This window comes from Schistocerca piceifrons, chromosome 2 (genome assembly GCF_021461385.2).
Source record: "Schistocerca piceifrons isolate TAMUIC-IGC-003096 chromosome 2, iqSchPice1.1, whole genome shotgun sequence".
In the NCBI taxonomy this organism is placed as follows: Eukaryota; Metazoa; Arthropoda; class Insecta; order Orthoptera; family Acrididae; genus Schistocerca; species Schistocerca piceifrons.
In genome coordinates, this window is record NC_060139.1 from 201,650,031 (window position 1) to 201,670,087 (window position 20,057).

Genomic DNA, 20,057 nt, shown 5'->3' on the forward strand with positions numbered 1-20,057 from the left:
GAGATGGCAAACCCTTAGGGACCCAGCAGACCGAGCCAGAACCGACAGACTCGCCAGAAGAGTCAGACGAGAACTTCAGGCCTTTAGAGAATCCACCTGGGGAGATGTTCTACGCGATGCAGACAACAACACCGTAAAGTTCTGGAAACTTATCAAAACCAGAAAGGGGAAACCAGTTGACAATAAGCCACTCCACGGCAGGAACGGAATCGTTTACGAACCGGAGGATAAGGCTGAAACAATGGCCGACACTCTCGAACTACAATTCACCACGCCTGCAGCTGTGGTTGACGAGAGCGACGATCACGAGGAACACGTCATAAGACATGTCAACAGAATACTCAGAATCCCAAGCGACACCACATTTCCACCAGTGGACTCTGAAACAGTCAGAACATGCTTCAGAAACATAGGAAACAAAAAGGCGCCTGGACCAGACAACATCCTACCTCTTCAACTGAAACATCTACCTCAAAACGCACTAGAGTTTCTAACAGCAATCTACAACGCTTGCCTAACCTTGCAGTATTTTCCCATGGCTTGGAAACAAGCTAAGGTGATAACCATACCAAAGCCAAACAAGGACCACCTTTTCCCCCAGAACCACAGACCAATCTCCTTACTGAGTTTCTTGGGGAAAGTCCTAGAAAGGTTCATCTACAAGGAGCTCCAGAAATTCAGCACAGAAAACAACATCATCATACAGGAACAGTTCGGCTTCAGGGGTGAACACAGCACCATTCGCCAATCGATGAGACTGACTGACGAACTATGCAGAGCTCGAAGTATCAGGCACAGCACAGGGGCAGTCTTCCTTGACATAGAGAAGGCCTTTGATAAGGTCTGGCACCAGGGCCTTATCTACAAGCTCAATCTACAAGGCTGTCCCAAACACATCATTCAAATCCTGGCATCCTTCCTTAGGAACAGAACTTTTTATGTAAAACTATCAGGTGCCCAAAGTAACATCAGACAAATAGAAGCTGGAGTGCCCCAAGGTTCAGTATTGGGCCCAGCTCTCTACTCTCACTATACAAATGACGTACCAAAGCAACCAGGGGGCCACCTGTCACTGTTTGCTGACGACACTGCGGTGTACAGGAGCAGTAAAAACTTACTGTTCATCGCCAGGAAACTCCAGGATCACCTACAATTAATCCAGAACTGGGCAAACCTGTGGAAGATAACCATAAATAGTGCCAAAACACAGGCTATTATGTTCACCCACAGGAGAATGAGCCCCAACATAGCCATTAGATTTAACAACGTAAACTTAGAATGGAATGATCATGTAAAATACTTAGGCATAATATTTGACAAAAGACTGACATTCAGCGAACATGTCACCCAAATCTGTAACAGAGGGTCACAGCACATATGTACATTATACCCCCTCCTCAAAGGAGAAGGACTATCAGTAAATACCAAGTTAAAACTATACAAGTCAGTAGTGCTACCATCCATACTATACGGTTCAGAACTCTGGTCACTGGCTTCAAACAAGAACATCAAAAAAGTTCAAGCAGTGCAAAATAGATTCTTGCGCTTGGCACTAAATGCGTCCCGCTATTTGCCAAACAGACACCTGTACCTCTTGGCAAACATCGAGCCCATCTCCCAACTCATCAAAACAAAATCAGAAAAATTCTTTGCCTCAGCCTCCATTTCTAATCATCCAACCATCAGAAGCTTAGGAATCATTCCCGACAACCCCACAGCAAAATACCCGAAAATGACGCTCACGCGCCAATTTCACGTCTAAAAAACAAACAATCCGACTAACATTCAATCATGAAACACTACTCATTTCATTATTAAACACATCCCTTATCATCCTACCACTTTATCATGCAACATCACTCATGACGCACTCCAAACCCATCATTCCAATCCCCACATCTCAGACAGAAGGTATGGGCTTCAATCAGTCCCGGTCCTTCGAAACAAATAAGGGGTCCAGAACCCATCCGACATCCCACACATCTCGACACTTCGCTTGAAGATGATGGGTACGAAACCCCTCGAAACGTTGCGAGAAGACGACGCCTTTACTCGGCTGATCACCCGAGAAGATTTCACGATTGGAATACGCCGAGAAAGTCTCAAATCACATTTAAATAAAAAATAGGTGCAAACTCTGATGCTCTGAGACTCTCAGCTTTTTTGATTGCATATTTATTTTACCTTCTTTTAACTCATCTTTTTGTTTGAATATTTCTTAATTATTAACTTGTCATATAGCTACTTAGATATATAAGTTCTGTAATTCTTGTGTGCCGTTTGCTAAATTCCTTTGCCTTTAGCAGAAAAGAAAAATTACGAATTTCCTTTAAAATAATTTTAAATCTAAGAGATAATGTTAGAAGAGTACTTTGTCAGTATTGTTTGCTTTTAATAGACATTAAAACTTACAGAAGTAACAGTTTGGGAATACTATATTAAATATAATTGTATTTACTTGTAACTGACGTTGATCCCTACATATGAGATTATATACACTACCGGCCATTAAAATTGCTACACCAAGAAGAAATGCAGATGATAAACGGTTATTCATTGAACAAATATATTATACTAGAACTGTCATGTGATTACATTTTCACGCAATTTTGGTGCATAGATTCTGAGAAACCGGTACCCCGGTACCCCGATTCCATATTCTGCTAACAGTCATTGGATCTCGACCAACGCGAGCAGCAACGTAGCGATACGATAAACCGCAATCGTGATGGTCTACAATCCAACCTTTATCAAAGTCGGAAACGTGATGGTACGCATTTCTCCTTCTTACACGAGGCATCACAACAACGTTTCACCATGCAACGCCGGTCAACTGCTGTTTGTGTATGAGAAATCGGTTGGAAACTTTTCTCATATCAGCACGTTGTAGGTGTCGCCACCGGCGCCAACCTCGTGTGAATGCTCTGAAAAGCTAATCATTTGCATATCACAGCATCTTCTTCTTGTCGGTTAAATTCCACGTCTGTAGCACGTCATCTTCGTGGTGTAGCAATTTTAATGGCCAGTAGTATATATATCTGTGAACGGATGCATGAATTAACTATAGTGATATTTCAACTGATTTCCCTTCTCGGAACATTCATTTTATTTTAAATATCATATTGTATACCAAATTACTTGTGTGAAGAAGTTGGAGCTCCTTGGCCTCCTGCAAGCATCAACTACTTTAAAAGGAGTTTATAAAAATGCAATACAACCAATTGCTGCAGGTGATTCAGCTCTTGGAAAATATCCGTGGAAAACATCTTGTCCCCGGTGAATAAACGTTGGCTCTGACCGTCAATAAATGATATCATACAACAGTAATCGCATTCTGACAGAAAATTTGTAGAAAGAGCTCCGTTGTAGCTTTGTGGGCCCCTCACTCACTGACGATCACAATGATTGGTGGATGGAACACTGCAGAGATATGAAAAGATCGGATGCTAGGGACCCAGGCTTCATTTCTTTCATCTTAAGAGTTGATGAAACGTGGTGTTTTCAGTACGAGCCACTTGCAAAGCGCCAGAGCTCTGAATGGAAAGGGGCACCTTTTTCTTTTATTCAAAGGCATTATTCACAAAAAATTCACTCTAGAAGGTCAAAGTTCATACGCAATTTTTTGGCTAAAAAATTTATCGTGGTTCTTGAACACTGTCCATATTCGCTTAATTTCTCTTCGTGTGACTTAATTTCAAAACTGAAAATGGATGTGAACGGAAAGAATTTCGACACTACGTCAGATATCCAGAAAGCTACGGGCAGGCTACTACAGGCAATTTCAAAGGCAGAGTATCAGAGATGTTTCGAACCATTTTTACACCGCATCCAGTTGTGTGTTGTATCATAAGGAGCCTGCTTTCCATAGAAAAAGTTGTCTTTCCTCTGAGACGGTCTATGTAATGTCCGATTTGAGATCTGTTTCTGTAAATGCATGTATATGCTTGGTACGAAAAATGATGGTTCAAGTTATCTTAGTCGAAGGTATATATTATGCTGCATGATAACTTTGGCAAAGGAATGAGTTCCATCATTTATTGGTCATGTTCTTGCTATTTTTGATTTTATAATCATGACAATTATGCCAAAAATATTATAAATATCACAAAACAGGCGTCTGGCGTAATTATAAGAAAGAAATAGCAATAATACTCGAGGATCCTGTGCATCGAAGGACGCAAAGCACGTGCCTTCAATTACTCTTTTGAAAAGTTTTTTATTGTTGGATTCGTATAGTAATGTGGGATCAGCGCTAATTGGCATATTTTCGAGTATGAAGCCCAGTTGAGGTTTTCACTTCAAATACATTACATTTCGGCATCTTCTGTAGCGTTTTTAGGTGCTTTGACCACAGATCTCAGGAGCCCACAGTCTAGGAAACGTGCATGATGCGTGCTGCTCTTTCACAAGATCGTCTTAAGGAGTGCAGGAGGAAGGTGGTACACCAGGTGACGCTGTGCTACGAAGGTATCCCCCCCCCCCCCACGACCATAGATATCATTTATCCCATGCACAAGTCATTCTTTGTTTACTTTCAGACGACTGTATTTTGTTTCGATGATTTCTCCGATACCTCCAGCTTGTCTTTCACCTTTAGCCCACAGACGCTTGAGTCAGTCACGACCTTGGACACACCTGTAAATATGTCTTCCCCCGCGAAATCCAGCTTTTGTCCCTCTTCCGGCCAGCAGGTAGACGGAGCGCGCTCGGTCCTACAGGCGGCCACAATGGGACGGACCGGTTCCGGCGGCGGGCTCTTTGTGGCCCACGCGAACGCTCAGTCGCTAACGGCTCACTTCGACGAGTTCTGTGACCTGTTCTGCCAATCGCTGTTCCATATTATCCTCGTCTCTGAAACTTGGTTGAAACCAAACATTTCTTCCGACGCTATCCGAATCACTGGTTACTCTCTCCTAAGGGCAGATCGTGAAACACGACGCGGGGGTGGTGTGGGTGCCTATATTCGCTCTGATCTGAGACCTGCTATACTATGCAAATCGCATGCAAAGGGCGAAGGAGAAGCAGAGTTCTTGTTTCTCGAAATAAATACATCAAATCAGAAACTGCTAATTGGAATAATCTATAAACCTCCAAGCGTCGGTGCTATGTCCTCCTTTCAGTCTGCCCTGTCCTCGCTCGTGACACTGTATGAACACATAATCATTATGGGCGACACAAACATCGACTTACAGTTAAAATCTCCCTCTGCAGAAAAACTTAGAAGACTGTTCCACTCCAATGATATGAGTTTAACACCGCTGGACCCAACTCATCACACGCCACACAGCCATACACTCATAGACATAATAGCAAAATAATTCGCGCCAATCAGACATCCGCTCCAGGACTCTCTGCTCATGACGTGATTTTCTTAAATTACTCAGTACATACTACCAAAGAAAAATCTCACCTGGTAACCTACAGAAACCTAAAAAATGTTAACCATGACGCTCTTCAAAAGGATTGCTCAGACATGCCTTGGCATGATATAAGCAATGAACCGACTTTAGACGGAAAAATTCGGGAATTATGTCGCAAAATTATTGCACTGTATGATAAACATGCTCCTCAACGCACTGTCAAGGTAAAGAGAGCTCCCGCTCCGTGGCTCACCACTGCATTACGCCAGTTAATGAATGAACGTGATGCTGCACATAGGGCCTTCAAGCGTAACCCAACTCCCGAGGCGTACGAAGCTTATAGGAAACTCCGAAATAGAACCAAGCAAAGCGTGAGGAATGCCAAAATCAGACATGCCCGCTCTGTCGTATGCGGCATATCAAAATCTGCTGCACTGTGGAAAAAGCTGCGCAGTTTCGTTATAGGGAAGCGAAGATCTGACGCTGTTTATCAAGCGTCTGCAGAAGAATTAAACGATTTCTTCTCAACAGCCGTAAACTGCCACGCAGCGACAAATTACCAGCCCCAAGATATCAATCTCTCGAGAGACAAGTTTTTCCTAAAACATGTCACTACCGGCACAGTACACAAGACAATTATGAGAATCTCTTTCGAGGCAGTAGGAAATGATGGAGTGAGCATTGGCATGATTAAGAACGTCGTAAACACTATTACTCTAGTTATCACAGACATCTTCAACCTGTCTCTTGTCAGTAGTACATATCCTACTGAGTGGAAGCAAAGCTTAATTCAACCTATACCCAAGACTGACAACCCTAAGTCGCCAGGTGACTACAGGCCGATCAACATACTTCCTGCAATATCTAAAGCCCTAGAACACATCGTCCATGAACAGCTGACGGATTACCTCAAAACTCATAACATCCACGACAAATATCAGTCAGGCTTTCGAAAGCACCATAGTACAGCAACTGCATTAATCAAAGTAACTGATGACATTAAACATGCTATGGACAGACGTGAAGCTACCATCCTAACACTGCTTGACTTTAGCAAGGCTTTTGATACAGTTGACTTTGATATATTACTAATTAAAATGAAGCAGCTGAATTTCTCAAACAGCGCAATACACTGGTTCGACAGCTACCTCAAAAACAGAAGTCAACAAGTCATTTGTGGGTCGGAAAAGTCATCATGGAAAAACGTGCGCTCTGGAGTTCCCCAAGGCTCCGTCCTTGGCCCATTACTCTTCTCACTGTACATTAATGATATTTCTTCAGTGATTCACTCCTGCAACTACCATCTATATGCCGACGACATCCAACTGTACGTAAGTGCAAGCCCCAAGAACATTGCTGACGCAGTAGCGAGTATGAACGCAGATCTTTGCTCTGTTTCTCGATGGGCACAGAACCTAGGTCTGAAACTAAACCCCAAGAAATCCCAGGTCATACTTATATCTCATCCAAAGTTAATCAGTCGGTACTTTCGCGAAACAGTCCCTCAGATACTCCTCAATGGTACCCAACTACCATACCAAAAAACAGTAAAAGACCTTGGAATAATCTTGGATGAACACCTAAACTGGGAAGAACAAACAGTCACAGCTTGCCGGAAATCGCTCTCCTCCCTACATGCAATTCAAAAATTTAGAAAAATATTTCCAACCCATGTTAAACAAAAATTAGTCCAAACACTAGTCTTGCCTAATCTTTACTACTGTGATGTAGTTCAACATGGCACAAATAATGAAAATTCGAGATGCCTCGAGCTAGTGATGAATGCTTGTGTTAGATACGTATGCAACATACGGTTGTATGATCATATCAGTCCTTCATACTCCCAGCTAGGTTGGATACGCCCACATAAGGCACGCGATCTCCACACGATGTGCTTACTTCATCGATTTCTTAGCCACTGGTGCCCCCAATACTTATCTTCTCACATTAAACACCTATCATCATTCCACAACCGCAATATCAGATCGGATACGTCTAGCATCTTGGCTGTACCTTTACATAACACAAAATCTTTCTCCGTGTCATTCTGCATCTCAGCCATACGACTATGGAACGCGCTCCCCTGTGATCTGCGTCTTATCCAAAACCACTCAACATTCAAGAGGGAACTTAAGACTTACATATTAGGGACGGTATAGCCACCATTGTTGTGCCCCCCCTCATCTTTTCCTTTCTCCTCTCCATCATAGCTTCGAATTTTACCATTCTATTTCTCTTCCTCTAACCTATCTACCTCTTCTATATCTCTTTCACCCCATTCCATCGTCTTATGTCTCTGCTTGATGAGAATAACTCACAAGCTGCACTAATATAACGAGAAAATTCCCGACTAGCAATAGGACTGACACTCATAAAAGAAAAATATGTTTACTTTCATATACATAGTCATTATTATTATTATTATCATTATTATTATTATTTTTGTTATTCTTGATTGTTATAATTATTTTTTGATTGTTATAATTTTCATTGTACTACTTTTATAATCTCTATTTTTTTTCTTTAACATTAATACTGTATAACATGTTATATGTCCTAATTTTCTGTAGACACTGAAATTTGTTGAATCTGAGTATGCCTGGTTAGGTGTAAGAGAGGGCCTGAAGGCCCTAATCTTGCCAGGTAAAATAAATGCATAAATAAATAAAATAAATAAATAATTTCATTCGCTCAAGAATCGCTTCCATCCGTTAATGTTGAGACAGTGGTACTCTTATAAACTTCAAGCTGAGTGAAGCTTCATGGCAGATTGTGTGCCGGACCGAGACTCGAACTCGGGACCTTTGCCTTTCGCGGGCGAGTGCTCTACCAACTGAGTTACCCAAGCACGACTTATTCTGGAAACATCCCCCAGGCTGTGGCTAAGCCATTTCTCCGCAATACCCTTTATTTCAAGAGTGCTATTCCTGCAAGGTTCGCAGGAGAGCTTCTGTAAAGTTTGAAAGGTAGGACACGAGGTACTGGCGGAAGTAAAGCTGTGAGGACGGGGTGCAAGTCGTGCTTGGGTAGCTCAGTTGGTAGAGCACTTGCCCGCGAAAGGCAAAGGTCCTGAGTTCGAGTCTCGGTCCGGCACGCAGTTTTAATCTACCATGAAGTTTCATATCAGCGCACACTCTTTGTTTACTTTCAGAAGTGTTTAGTGTACTGTACTTTGGATGATAGCGGGTGTACTATTTAACGTGACTTGCAAGTGAGAGGTCATATCCTTTCCTTCACAGTTATTCAAGACAAGAAACAGACATATTTATAAGAGTGTAACAAATACAAGGAGTTCATTATGAGAGCTTTGTTAATGACTGATGGTCTGCAGTGTTGCTGCAGCAGAGCGCAGCCTCACTTCCGCGAAAACTGCCAGTCTCCCTGAGGAGGGTCGCCTCACCTAGCGAGATTCAGTCACTGCCTTCTGCCAACAGGACTCTGAGGTCACACTGGGAGTGCACCTTCCCAGCGCGAAAAATGCGTAGCCCCCCAGTCAAGCTCAAATATCTAATTGTCCTGTAGAGTCAGTAACCAACCGCCTGACATTGGCAAAAAATGAAACAATATCAGCTAGCGATAGTAGTAGTAATGCCACAACTGATACCTTTAGCGGTGAGAACATAACTGACATTTGGCTACCAGAACTGCCAGATGACGCCCAGTTGTGGGCAAAGGGTGCTGAACATCAAATAGACCAATACTAGCCCATTGGAGAGCACACATCCTCATACAGTCTACAGAAAACATAGAATGAACGTATTGCTTTTCCACAGATAGCTACCGCAAAGAGTAACTTATGACGGCCTAAAGAGAATTGAGAGGACTGAGTGGGAAACAAGGGTAGAAGGGTTCACATCACATGTAGAAGCATCTCACATGTTGATACGGACCAGAAACGTCCAGGTAAGACGTCGATCGAGATGGGCTGAGTGCAACTGTACATCTTACTCCTTCTTCCTGGATTAGGCTATTGCACTGTTACGACCCAAATTTTCCTGTCGTTTCTTCAGGGTGACCATCATCTCTTCTTTCGGTATGATGATGATATCTGAGGGCAAGTCTCGGAATTCTCTTGTCCTTCATCCTAGAAATGTGACTGTACTAATTTGTTTGTTCTGGGAAATCCGGTCGTTCATTGAGAATATATTTACTTGCGACCTTATCTCTTCATTGTGTTTTTCGTCTTTTAGGGAGTATCGTCTCACTGATCCGAGGAACCGCATTTCAGACGACTGTATTTAGTTTCGATAATTAATTTCATTCGCTCAAGAATCGCTTCCATCCGTTAATGTTGAGACAGTGATACTCTTATAAACTTCAAGCTGAGTGAAGCTTCCTGGCAGATTAAAACTGTGGGCCGGACCGAGACTCGAACTCGGGACCTTTGCCTTTCGCGGGCGAGTGCTCTACCAACTGAGTTACCCAAGCACGACTCATTCTGGAAACATCCCCCAGGCTGTGGCTAAGCCATGTCTCCGCAATATCCTTTCTTTCATGAGTGCTAGTCCTGCAAGGTTCGCAGGAGAGCTTCTGTAAAGTTTGAAAGGTACGAGACGAGGTGCTGGCGGAAGTAAAGCTGTGAGGACGGGGTGTAAGTCGTGCTTGGGTAGCTCAGTTGGTAGAGCACTTGCCCGCGAAAGGCAAAGGTCCCGAGTTCGAGTCTCGGTCCGGCACGCAGTTTTACTCTACCATGAAGTTTCATATCAGCGCACACTCTTTGTTTACTTTCAAAAGTGTTTAGTGTCCTGCACTTTGGATGATAGTGGGTGTACTATTTAACGTGACTTGCAAGTGAGAGCTTCTCTAAAGTTTATTAAGGCCATTGGAACGAAATTAAGACAGACTTTCAGCCTTACTCAACGTTATTTTAGGAGTGCACGTTCGAAAAGTGATAACCCAATCAATTCCTGTCATTTGATGTTGTTTTAAAAACTTTTGGTCGACTCCATTTTGCTCTGCGTAGAAAGAAGCAGCTTTTATTATAGCTTCAGAATCCAGTCCGGATCCATAAGCTGACAACCTAAGAACCCGCTCTACTAATTCCTTTTCTTTTTCGAAGGTAAACGTCTTTTGTCCACCTATCTTGTCCAGCTGACCGTCATTATCAGTTTGTAGAAGACGATGAAGGCATGATCGAGGCAGCCCATATAGTTCTTCAGCATGATATATTGTACCAGACCACAGTTTTATCCACTGACACACTTGATTGTAGATTTTTTCAAAGCTTCCTTCGTCATGAACTAAGTTGGATTTCATCCGTCATCCATTTGTTCCATTCGTCTCTCATATACACTTTAATGGTTTATTTATCGAGACGTTAAGAGCTTGAAGTTGTGAAGTAAGTACCCTCAGAATAACAGCAAGCTCTACGTTTCCCTGTCTCAATTACTCCTTCACAGAATTTTTCAAATGACTACTAAGGTGATGTAGCACAAGAAGAGAACTCTTCTCCAATAAAGCATCTTTTTTTCTTCCGCAGGCTCTGTTAATCCATAATGCACAAGAAGAGAACTCTTCTCCAATAAAGCATCTTTTTTTCTTCCGCAGGCTCTGTTAATCCATAATCTTATAACAGCCTCGTCCATCCAGACCTTGTCATGTAAGTGAGCAAAAACAGCTGGCGGTATTTCAGAAATTTTTGGCATTGTTTTGCTCTTGAAAATGATCACTGAATATGTTCAGTACCGTCAGCAAAACATGAAAGGAAACAGTGAAGTGTAGTTTTTCACCTCCTCTTGTTTTTACAGTTACAGTTTTAGCACGTTTCATGGCAATAGTTCAGTTACTCGGCACAACAAATTTCGGTGGAGTTGCGTCCATATTCGCTATTTGGCTTACTTCCACCCTGGTTTTCTTTCAATGTTGAATAGTGACGCGATGGAAAGATAATATTTTCTTTTCGTACTCTTGCGGAATTTTCTGAGGTATTTTGGTTTTAGTTCGCATTCTAAGTCCATGACGCTTCATAAACCTGTGGCACCAACCAATTCCATCCTTAAGTCTATCAACTTTCACTGTAGCGCTAGCTTGCGACAGCATGTTTGAATCATTTTTGTATTAATCCCAGTACCATTTTGATGGTGTCCTTGAAGCCACTGAAAAACGTCTTCTTCTAGTTTCGTCCATTTTGCATTCAGTCCTCTAATTGCACATTTAGTCTTCCTAATTTTTTTCAGTTCTTATTTAGTAGCCCTCCAATCGCGAATGGTTTTTTATGTTGGGCCGAAATGCCGCTCATCTGCTCTGTCTCCATGTTCCTCTGAATATACTAGTACTCTCAATTTATAACCCGCATCATATGAATACCTGCTATTTTTCTCCATCACGAAACAGATAACACAAATCACTTTAAATTGACGTTCTGCGTCGTCATTGCCACTGTAGGGACTTGTACCATGTGAAGCAAGGTGAGGATGTTGTTTGGTGGCCGGTATCCTCTTTCTATAACACAACTGCGTACATCTATTAACAAGATTCCTTAGTTACTAGAACAGAAAGCTACTTATCTTTAAACTAGTCCAGGTGTTGTGGTACATGCTCTTTTTTAATAGTCCACGTTAGCGTCACTGCTGATGAAGTACAAGTCTCACTATAAACACTATATTCTCGCTATGTACTGCCTGAGTCTGAGACTCGCACTCTCTCTGACTATGACTGCGACTGGCTGGGGCCTCCGGATCTAAATACTGGTGGTCGAGAGGGCGTTGGCAGCGCGTTGCTTGCTAGTCTGTCTTTGGGCTCTCTCTTGACACGCGCACTTGATTCAGCACCTTTTATCGATCTTCCTGCAACCTCTTTGCCGACTGGTATACTGGCGACAGCTTACGCCAGCACATTTTTGTGTTAATTACGAGTACAAGACGCATGTGAATTTTGGGGGCAATTTTCCAAAAAAGTATTTCTTACAGTCCGTAAAATACGGTAGTGTTCCTCCAAGGATAGAGAACTAGAAATACGTCACGTCAAGAGATGAAAAATCGTTGATGCCAGAACGCTGGACGGGTTCGATAAAAAATACTACGCCCTGGGGCAGTGAAAGTTGTGGATCGCCGAAATTTGTTGAGAAGACGGCTGTAAAAGTTGTGTATCTAAGTAGCGGATTGGGAAGACAGCAGCTGCTGCGGTCTGTCGATCGCCGCTGATGTCCCGATACGTAATATTGGCGGGAATCCTTTGTGGCCCTCAGGGCAGGGCGGAATGTCACTCGTCTCTGTCACGTCTTGCAGCGCTCGCTAGTTCGAAGCCGACAGCCTGGTGGCGGCAGGAATTCGGATGGTATGTGACGATTACCGAGCGACAGTGTGTCGGTTCTTGTTGTTAAGCATTCTCGTGAAACACTTATATCTCATAAACCAGAAGCAAAAACTATTTTCGAACGACGTACGTGCTGTGACTCCATTTCCCAGTTCACTGCTGATTCCATAGATAGCAACCAAGCAAAGACGAACACATGTCAGTTCTGTTAATCTATCCCTTCTCGGTTTAAGCTACAGAAGTGATCTCTGTTGATTAATTTAATTATGAAGCAGTATGTTTTGTGACAGCCATCTGAGGCTTTGCTTTAGCTTCCCTGCTGCTAACATAACTACTCATTTCCAATATGTCGTAACATTTGACGATCTCGTATCACTGTACGACTTTACGCACCAGCAGCTAAAAATACAACTTTTACTAACTGGTGGCAAGCACGCAACTCCGCTGTAAAGTTTCTTTCCTGTAGTTACATTGCTTACACTAACAACAAACCCTACCCTAAGCCCAGAAAATTTGCGTTAACGGTTGCAAGTCTTCATACGACAACAATCGGTACAAAATACACAATAGCGTTTTCAACAACTAGTGACCATTTCTAGCAACACATTTAGCACTGACATAAAAAGTGCTCTCAGTTTTATATCATGGTCGCAAGTCCTGCGCGACATTATTTTAAGGCAATACAAAGTGTACTTTAACTAAATTGCAAAGAAGTTAATAAAAAAATTTTGTACGTTTGTAAATAACATGTGACAGATATAGTTGTGTTACGGTTACCCTCCTCATACATTACACATACACATGTATGGGAGGCTGTTTTCGCATTTCACAACTCTCTGTTTAAAATACGAATAAAATCTCGAAATAAACAGAGAATATTATGTTTCTTCTTTTTTATTTATTTACGACACGATAAGGCGGCTTTGATCCTTCATTGAGGGCAGTTACGGTCATACCGTTGGTTTCTCAGGAGCAACGCACCTCAACTAAACATTGAAACTGCCACCTGATGATGGGGCGATGCTGCAAAAACACACCATAGATAAAAAAATTAAAATTTATTAGCAGGTCATTTTCTGCTTTAATTTAAATTACAGTACTCATACAATTGAAGGGTTAAAGATAATATTCGGCTTGCTGTTTGAAGAATGTCGACTACCAAAATTTGACTTCTAGCTTCATGCCTTTATTTCTGTTATAGACCACAGTCTTATAAAACAGGTAGTTAATTTCGGTCTGCGAGAACCATTTTTTAAGACCTGAGACCTTGTACTGCTCTACACGAAACGACGTGACTTTCCCGGCTTTTCCTTATTTTCTGATTGTATCACACTCACGTAAAAACGCCACGTCTGTTAGAAAAGCACCATCATAGACCGAAATTAATTAGTTTTGTGCAAGTTCCTAGATCGTAACTGAAACAGAGACATAAACGTTGCAGGGATCATTGTACATCTGCTGCGACTATGTCGCAACTCGAGTGTAACAAAGTGTCCAGAAGGTATCAGGCAGCTCTTGTCACAGAGGGGCGCCAATTCGAAGACCTGCCGTAAATAAAAAGTATGCCTGGTTTAATAAATCGGCGTCGTAGCTTATATACTCAGGTAAAACGCGTAGAGCCATCATGCGGCACCTGCGGGATCTAGACGGTGGACAAGCAGTGTAAACTATGGGCATGCGCATGGATCCTATGTGAAAACAGTCAGGCTTTGTATTTTTAATGTAAGGTATGGCCGAACAGAGAAGTTAAATCCAACGCATTACATTATGTTGTTGTTATTGTGATATTCTTGCTGATATCGGTGATTCAGAAGCAATAGTCCCTCTGCAGCTGAGTGTGCGGTAATTTGGGACTTCCTACCGTAATGAAACTGTGTGGCGGAACGGGCTTTGAAAGTGGCTCCTTTGCCTTTCTCGTGCAAGTGCTCCACCAACTGAGTTATCCAAGCATGACTCATTGCCCATTCTTGCAGCTTCACTTTCGCCAGTACCCCATCTCTTACCTCTCAGACCTCACTGAAGCTGTCCTGCACTCCTTGCGCTATAATGACGTTGACAAGAGGAAGAATATAAAAACCCAGTATCAAGACTTAACTTGCAACTCTCGAATAGTACATACGGGCCGTCAGGATTACCTTCCAATTACACGATACAGAAACCGTTAACAGTGTTCAGATAACTTCTGCGAATGTAGATCGGTGACGTCATTAACAATCGTCGATGTTTCCACAGCTCCACACCCTGTCATTTTCAAAGCAAAGCTGCAGCAAATAAGAATTATGCAAGTTAATTTAAAACCTCGGTTTGGAGAGTTGCAAAGCAATTCCGGAAAGATCTCTCTCTCTCTCTCTCTCTCCCTCACACACACACACACACACACACACACACACACACACACACACACACACACAGACGCACACTATAAAACTGTAAACACTTGCGCCGCATCACAACCAAATATGACCGACGTCAGAACTTGTCGAGAGCGAAAATTAATAATCACTGGAGATCCTCCGATTTTTTTTTTTTTTTACGTGGAAGACAGGAAGAAAAAAACCTCCATTTCTATTTAATTTATAAGGTTACTTGCTCATCTGATTTCAACAGCATCTGTTATAACACTATCCAAGTAGGTGGAGGTGCATTCCAGAATCTCCGTATTATCCTCCATAGCACGACCTGCACCAAGACAATGTTCTCCAATAGGAGATATCATCGGCTGTTGTAAGATGATGGCCGAAAAACACTTTTCACACCATATTTATGCATAATACGACGAATCTTGTTGAAAATGCTCCTTGTGTAAGGCAAAATGGCCGCTAACTTCAGTGTCACCTTGCCACCTTGGTGTTATCATCACTCATCCGGTGCACGGTTGGTCCATAGCGAAACGCACGTCATATCTGTCTTTCACTATAACCATTCTGACAAAAAGTGACCCAAAATGGGCTAACTGAGCTGAAAAACTCTCAGGGTCCGAGATGACGTAGGCCCTGTGAACCAAAATGTGAAGTACATCTTCGCGCTGAGCTGTATGGTGACAACTATCAACGTGTAAGTACAAGTCAGTGTGAGTGGTCTTCCTGTAAACAGCAAGTCCCAAAGTACCATCAACATTACTCCTAACAAACATGTCGAGGGAGAGAAAGCAATCATCCGTTTCCACCTCCATCGTAACGTATTCGAGTGGATTGAATTCAAATGCCACGCGGGGTGGCCGTGGGATCTAAGGCGTCTTGTCACGGTCCGCGCGGCTCCCCCCCCCTCCCCCCCCCCCCCCCCCCCCGCCGGAGGTTCGAGTTCTCCCTCGGGCATGGATGTGTGTATCGTCCTTAGCATAAATTAGTTTAAGTTATATTAAGTAGTGTGTAAGCTTGAGGATTGATGACCTCAGCAGTTTGGTCCAATAAGACCTTACCACAAATTTCCAAAATACCACTGAATTCAAGTGTCCTAAAAAGTCGTTCATATTCTCACTGCTATGAGGCTAAACGATAAAAGATCGTCTAAATATCTGGAAAAAACAACATGCAGGTTTCACAGCCGGTGACTCCACGGCGCGTTTCTCGAACTGTCCGCTGTGGCCGAGCGGTTCTAGGCGCTTCAGTCCGGAACCACGCTGCTGATACGGTCACAGGTTCAAATCCTGCCTCGATCATGGATTTGTGTGATGTCCTTAGGTTAGCTACGTTTAAGTAGTCCTAAGTCTAGGGGACTGATGACCTCAGATGTTACGTCCCATAGTGTTTGGAGGCATTTGAACAGTACTCGAACTGTTCCATGAACAAGTTGGTAATAATAAGCAACAACGGACTCCCCATCGAAACTTCCACTGCTCACAACATTGGTGACTGAATAAAAAGTAAATGGAAATCAACACATGAAGAAATAGGTTCGTTAATTCAGTATCAAACCTAACCTCAATTAACCTTAAAAAACCATACGGGAATCGCGAATGAACGGCGAGACCACATTTGAACCTACTAGACTATCAGTGTCATTGAAACCCATTCCCTGTAATCGATCTAAGAAATTTGCCGAGCTCTTAATGTCATGCTCACACTGACCTACTAGTGGGCTCAACAGAGTAGCAAGGTGTTCCCCAAGATTTGCGATTTTTTATAGGAGCTCGAAGTTTAGCGCGGACTTCAATGCGAGATATTTATAACAGTTTCCACAACGAAACTTTGTCTCGAAACCTGGCAGAAAATCCAAAGATATTCTGGTCGCATGTGAAATATGTTAGCGGCAAGAAACAATCAATGCCTTCTCTGCGCGATAGCAATGGAGATACTATCGAAGACAGTGCTGTCAAAGCAGAGCCTTCCGAAATGCCTTCACAAAAGAAGACGAAGTAAATATTCCAGAATTCGAATCAAGAACAGCTGCCAACATGAGGAACGTAGAAGTAAATATCCGCGGAGTAGTGAAGTGACTTAAATCACTTAGTAAAAGCAAGTCTTCTGGTCCAGACTCTATACAAATTATGTTCCTTTCAGAGTATGCCGATGAGTTAACTTCATACTTAACAATCATACACAACCGTTCGCTCGACGAAAGATCCGTACCCAAAGGCTGGAAAGTTGCACACGCCACACCAATATTCAAGATATGTAGTAGGAGTAATCCACTCAATTACAGGCCTATATCATTAACGTCGATATGCAGCAGGATTCTGGAACATATATTGTGTTCGAACATTATGAATTACCTCGAAGAAAACGGTATATTGACAGAGAGTCCTCATGGGTTTAGAAAACATCGTTCTTGTGAAACACAACTAGCTCTTTATTCGCATGAAATGTTGAGTGCCATTGACAAGGGATTTCAGATCGATTTTGTATTTATGGATTTCCAGAAGGCTTTTGACACTGTACCACACGAAAGCCTGAAGTGAAATTACGTGCTTATCGAATATCGTCTCAGTTATGTGACTGGATTTGTGCTTTCCTGTCAGAGAGGTCACATTTCGTAGTAGCTGACGGAAAGTCATCGAGTAAAACAGAAGTGATTTCTGGCGTTTTCAAAGGTAGTGTTATAGGCCCTTTGCTGTTCCTCATCTATATAACTGATTTGGGAGACAATCCAAGCAGCCGTCTTAGGTTGTTTGCAATGACGCTATCGTTTATCGACTAATAAAGCCATCAGAAGATCAAAACAAACTGCAAAATGATTTAGAAAACATATCTGAATGGTGTGAAAATTGGCAGTTGACCGTAAATAACGAAAAGGGTGAGGTCATCCACATGAGTGCTAAAAGAAAAGAACTTCGTACTAAAAGTGCTAAAAGAACTTCGGTTACATGATAAATAATTCAAATATAATGGCCGTATATTCAACTAAATAGCTAGGAATTACAATTACGAACAACTTACATTGGAAGGAACGCAGAGAAAATGTTGTGGGGAAGGCTAACAAAAGGTTGTGTTTTATTCGCAGGCCACTTAGAAAATGTAACACAGCTACTACGGAGACTGCGTACACCACGCTTGTCCGTCCTCTTTTTGAATACTGCTGCGCGGTGTCGGATCCTTACCAGATAGGACTGACGGAGTACATCGAGAAAGTTCACAGAAAGGCAGCACGTTTTGCATTATCGCGAAATATGGGAGAGAGTGTCACAGAAGTGATACAGGATTTGGCTGGACATCATTAAAAGAAAGGCGTTTTTCTTTGCGACGTAATCTTCTCACGAAATTCCAATCACCAACTTCCTCCTCCGAATGCGAAAATATTTTGTTGACTGCGACCTATAAAGGGGGAAACGATCACCACGATAAAATGAGGGAAATCAGAGCTCGTACGGAAGGATATAGGTGTTCGTTTTCTCCGCGCGCTATACGAGATTGGAATAATAGAGAATTGTGAAGGAGGTTCGATGAACCCTCTGCCAGGCACTTAAATGTGATTTGCTGAGTATCCATCGAGATGTAGATGGAGATGTTTTGTTACTCGATATGTCGTAGCACCAATGTTACAATCGGCCCAAGAGGAATTCTTTCCCTGTGGATTTTCGGAAGGTGATATAAACAAGGGTGAACCGTATAATAAGAATTAAGACTCTTCATAGCCTCCTCTGACATGGAACTTTTCTTCACGAGGCTGTTAGTCTCTCTCTCAATATTTTTTGTGGTGCCAGCTCCGCACCTACGATACGCTGTATCAGATAGTAAATACTGCATCATTTGAACGTAATCTTGCTCGTCTAAAAAAAAGATAGCTTTGTCCTTGTGCATGGGTAAAATAACGATATCCGGAATAACTCTAAGTGAACGCAAATCAGCCCTCTCAGCTGCTGTTGTATGCTCTTGGGTGGATGCGCCCTAGCCAACACACGATATGCCTCTCTTCTAACCTCCTCTGCAGCATCAGAAGGTAATTTAAAAACAGGATGTTCAGCACAACTAATAAAATCAACCTCTAGAAATCTTGCCCTATCACGGATGAAGCTGCGTCGTCAAAAGCTTTCTCCGTGAAATTTATCACAGAATGTCGAGGTGTAGTATTAGATTCCAAGATACGGAAACAACTTCGTCAAATACCGAGACGTTACAGAATGAATTCCCAGTCAGACTGCGACCATGAAGCAGCATCCAGTTAATCCCAGGAAACAGCCGAAATGTTTGAAGCAACCATTAAATGAAGCTTCACATTTCTTGGAAACAAAATCCAACTGTCGACGAGTGTAATGGCTCCTTCCACGAACAAAACCTAGAGCATTGCTTTGCTTGATACGACTGGCAGCTGGAGAATTAATTTGATGAACAACTTTCGCAAACGTTGGAATAATATTGTGATCAACAAAAATGACAACTCACGTTCCTGTCTTACTCTATTGCTGTAGATGGTTTTGCTTAAGGTGTGTATCCACCGCATTCCTTGCAGTTGTAGCAGTGTCATACGCCTTCATTCCATATCATACTTCGAAGTGGTTTACATTTTAACCGAGGACCTAAGTCCTAAGATCAACGTCTTTGCGTCTCTACCTCTCCTTCCGCTGTTAGACAAGTACTGACGACGACCATTTCTTCCACTACCAGGATTCGATGCGACGACCGGCGCAAATTCCGCACCATATCTACGGTGACTGGTTCTTTACGTCGAAAACACGTGAATGTTTGAATTTCCTATGACACGTAACTGATTGTCAATATTCTCTTTGCAGGTAGGCTCACAGCAGAAGGACGGAACAGCTGCTGACAGTCTGGCAAGTAGCGTGGCGTAGCGATGTACACAAAACCTAAGTTGACACATCATCAGTACTATAGTTTCTGTACAGATATTCTGTTTATTATTTTCAGCCAACTAAACGTGTCTTGATTTAAACAAACACTGCAACAGTTAAGTTTGCTTCTCTTTCGTGGAACGGCGCGTTTCAGGGATTTATTCCAATTTTCAAGTGCAGCTTTCTACACTGGTATTTCGTGTGATGTCTGCGAGTGT

The 20,057-nt window shown here is 42.5% G+C and overlaps 1 long non-coding RNA gene and 1 other non-coding gene across 2 annotated transcripts in view; both read left to right on the top strand.

Moving 5' to 3' along the window:
* Positions 1-19,843, top strand: part of LOC124775102 — a 322,915-nt gene extending 303,072 nt beyond the window's left edge. Inside the window, exon 3 of the long non-coding RNA XR_007015596.1 lies at positions 19,780-19,843. This is a non-coding gene — a long non-coding RNA (uncharacterized LOC124775102). The remainder of the gene's footprint in view (positions 1-19,779) is intronic.
* On the top strand, positions 9,961-10,037 carry Trnas-cga. The gene has a single exon. It is a non-coding gene; the product is annotated as a tRNA-Ser (tRNA).
* Positions 19,844-20,057: the final 214 nt, after the last annotated feature.